We start from the raw sequence: 3,726 nt of genomic DNA, 5'->3' as shown, positions 1-3,726 counted from the left end.
CATCTGCCCTGCCTGGCCAGAGGCTGCATTGGGAGGGCCAAGGGGGCACCATGTGTCGTTGGATCCAATGTGGGGTGGGGCTCTGGGCCCTGAGAAGCTGTTTAGTCTGAAAATACAAACAGGATACAGAAAGGTTTGGCTCAAATAATGGGTGATAAGGTTGTCGTGATAATAACCACAGCTGGCACTTCGATCGCGTTTACTATTAACTCGTTTAATCCCCACACTTTACAGACGAGGCAGCAGAGGCTCTGAGAGGTTGAGTGACTTACTCAAGGCCACCCAGCTAGTAAGTGGCGGATCTGGAGTGGAACCCAGACAGCCTGGCCCCAGTGTGTTCTCCACGCCCCCGAACTGCACTGTCAACTCCGCCCCTGATGCTGTGTGGGCACCCCTGTCAAGGGGGTAATTCAGGGACGGTGTGCTTGACCTGGGTGGCATTTCTCCCATGGGTTCAAAGGACACTATTTGTTTTCCGTCCTTCCAGCCGTGCTGAGATCAGGTTGCTCATTACTGAGGGACATTGCTGATTAGAGACAGACTACGCCATCCTCCCGTGCCCCGCGTCCTTCAGGGTGTGTCCTCAGACTCAAAAAATAGAAATGAAAGCATCCTCAAAACTACCACCTTCCCTTCCTCATTTCCTCTCCCCTCCACTTCTTCCTTGTTGTTCCATCTAATGAAACGTTGTGGCAAAAAGAGCCAATTTCTGGTCATTGCACGTGGCCTCTCAGACTCCCGCCTCCTTCGCTGCCAAGACTGGTGTGGACGATTCGTCTCTCCCCACATCACCTCCCAGCATCACCTTCTCCGCATCACCTCCCCTGTCTCCTCTGTGCTCCGGGTGCAAGTGCTGGGAGGGGTGGGGAGCAGAGACACCCCAGTTCTTACCCGATGCTTACCTTCGCTCTGTCACTTCCGAGACCTTCCCGGAAGGACCCCCTCGTTTCTCCTCCTCTCCCTGGGCTGACCCAGAGCTGCCTCTCACCTCTTCATGCTCTTACCACCCCTCCTTCAGGGCAGAAGCACAGAGGCTCCTGTATTGGCCCCGGATTTTATCCCTTCAGGTTAGGCCTCCTCTTCCCCATCGTCAGATATCTTCTCCTTGCTCAGAACCCACGTGTCATAACAACAGTACCGAGCATCAGTCTAGAGCATCCACAGTTCACTGAAGCACTCTCTCTCACATGCATTTTTCCAGTGACCCCCACAGCCACCCTGTGACACAGGTGTCCTCGTGCCCATGTTACAAATGAAGAATCTGTGAATCAGAGAGGGCAAGTGACTGGCCCAGCATCGACCAGCCAGTGAGTGGTCCCTCCTAAGCCTAGAACCCAGGGCTCTGGACTTCACACCACATGTACTTTCTACCCAAATCCATGGAGAGGTCTGAACCGGCAATAAGGTCCTCAGGAAGATTTGGAGCCAGTGCCTACACCTTGGAAACCAAGGGCACAAGGAGTCCAGCCATTCATGCAACTAACGAGGCTGGACTTGGTGCATTCCACGAGAGGCGTTAGGGCTGAGTGGCCTCTCAGGGTAGATGCAGATATGGCATCTCTGGATCATGAGACCCTGCTTCATGGGAGAGACCCAGGTCCAAGGGGAAGCGAAGCCAGGGATCCTCCAGGCTCACCTTTGGGGGCAGGATGGAGGGTGACTCCCCAGCCCCTGCTGTGAGGGCGAAGCCGTGCAGTGTTCTCAGAGGGCCTTGAGAGGGGGCAGCCTAAGTGCTATTCATCGGTCCCAGGAATGGCTAATGGAGGAGCAGGTGCTCCCGAGAACCCACAATGGTCTTTGGCAAATGGCCCGAGGTGCCTCTGAGAGGCCTCCCAGCACCTGACTTGCTGCTGAGGCAAGACCCTGACTGTGGGGGGCCCATTCAACATCGGGTACAGCCGTGTCCTCACGCCCCTGACATCATTCCGCCCAGTGTTCACTCCCAGAGACTTCCTAGCCATAAGCTGAGCTTTCCAGGAAATCACTACACGCCACACTCTGTCCCCAGCTCTGGCACTATCTCTAGGTCCACTTGAGCCTCTCTGTGCCTCAGTCTCCCCAGCTGCAAAATGGAGCTAAGATGACCCGTGTACCTCACAGAGGTGCAGTTGGAATGGCTCCTCCTATATCAGGGCTTCAGAGTGGGGCTTCGTGATTTGTCGGTGAAGGTCTCCAAAGACCCACCCTGTGTCCAGCTGGAGGCTAGGACTGCAGGTTCAAAGCCACGCGTGCGTCCTTCCTCAGCCGGGGCTACTGAGCATCAATGCAAAAATGGGGATAATAAGATAATAACATTTCCTCCTTCACATAGGTCGTTGTGAGGACTAAATGAGATGAAATGTGTAAATAGTGCCTGGCTGCAGAAATATTTATTCAGGGAAGATCATGGATGGCTAAAAAAAAAAAAGGGCGGTCGGGGGGGACTTTAAAAGTCCCCCTCCAGCACTTTTTAAGTGTAATCTTGTGTTGGGTTGTGAACCATTTGCTGCCTGTTAGAGCTAGAGGGCAGAGGTATAACAGCAAATCTAGAAACTGTAGCCATTGACGATCAACCAGAAATTAATATAAAGCTTATTAATATCAGCATATTTATTACACAAATAAAGTAGGCTACAGAACAACTGGTATGGTATGGTCTCCTTTGGGGAAAATTATATGTGTGCATAGGAGAGGTGTTTGCAAAGAAGTTCCCTAGAATGTTAACAGTGGTTAACAGTGGTTAATACATTTTTGTATTTAACTTTTTAATAATGACTATGAATCACTTTTATAAAACAATAAATTCTCTCTCTCTCTCTCCCTCTATCTCTCAGTATTAAGAGTGGCTTGCCCTAGAAAAAAAAAAGCAATTTTTCGCTGTGGTTTTCCCAGCTTTGACATCAAAAGAGACTGCTTTTTATCCATTTGGTGCTCTGAGTTCAGGGGATTCATCTCAGATACGGTTAAGTGGTGGCCAGGGCCATTGGCAGTCCCTGAACAGGACAGAGGCTCAGCAGCCTGCCGCCACCCCCCGTAGGGGTGTCACATGGCAGTGCTGTCCTCGTTGAAGGCTAACTGATCAGTAACTCATTAGAAAGGGGGTTGGAGGGAAAACTACTGCAGTTCTGAAAACAAAGGCCACCCAAGCACGCCGTATCATCCTAACAGATGCTACAGCACTGTTTGACTATACCAGCAGTTACAAAGGAGGTAAAAAAAATAAAACAGAATCCTTGAGCTTAAAACCAGAATTGTGCTCTCCGACACAGTCTGTGGATTTTCTTAGTGGTGGACGTCACCCGGCTGACATCAGCCATGACACATGGTGTGCGCACAGCAACACTACGTCCCCCAGAAAGCGGCCTTCATTCATGCTTTCATACAACTGTTGATTGTTCTCTTTGGATTGAGGCCCGGGATTATTCCAGTTTCTTCTCACCAACCTAAGTCTTTCCTCTCTGTGGGCTCCTTTATCTTCTCTCCACTTAAGTTGGCAGTTCTACTTGAAATCCGGGTATTATCATTATTATTGTTCAGATTTGGTTCTAGAACATTCTCTGGTACCCTGTGATAGGACGTGAGCACAAGCTCACACTTTAGAGTTCCTCTGAGGTTTGCCAGGCCGTCTTCCCTCCAGCAAGTCTTCCTGAGAACTTCCCCGTGGTGCCTGGGTGCTGGGTGCTGGGTGCCACCTGCCTGTCCGGGGCGGGAGAGAAGAGGGGCAACACAAAAGGAGATGCAGCTCCC

The 3,726-nt window shown here is 51.0% G+C and overlaps 1 protein-coding gene and 1 long non-coding RNA gene across 19 annotated transcripts in view; one reads left to right on the top strand and one right to left on the bottom strand.

Moving 5' to 3' along the window:
* Positions 1 to 3,726, top strand: part of MAPT (microtubule associated protein tau) — a 107,682-nt gene that overhangs the window by 45,056 nt on the left and 58,900 nt on the right. The gene's annotated exons all lie outside the window — the stretch shown is intronic.
* The window catches only part of LOC309651002, a 172,937-nt gene that overhangs the window by 158,762 nt on the left and 10,449 nt on the right, over positions 1 to 3,726 (bottom strand). The gene's annotated exons all lie outside the window — the stretch shown is intronic.

Source organism: Balaenoptera physalus, assembly GCF_965194825.1.
Source record: "Balaenoptera physalus genome assembly, chromosome: 20".
Taxonomy (NCBI): domain Eukaryota; kingdom Metazoa; phylum Chordata; class Mammalia; order Artiodactyla; family Balaenopteridae; genus Balaenoptera; species Balaenoptera physalus.
This window is presented reverse-complemented; position numbering and strand designations above follow the sequence as displayed.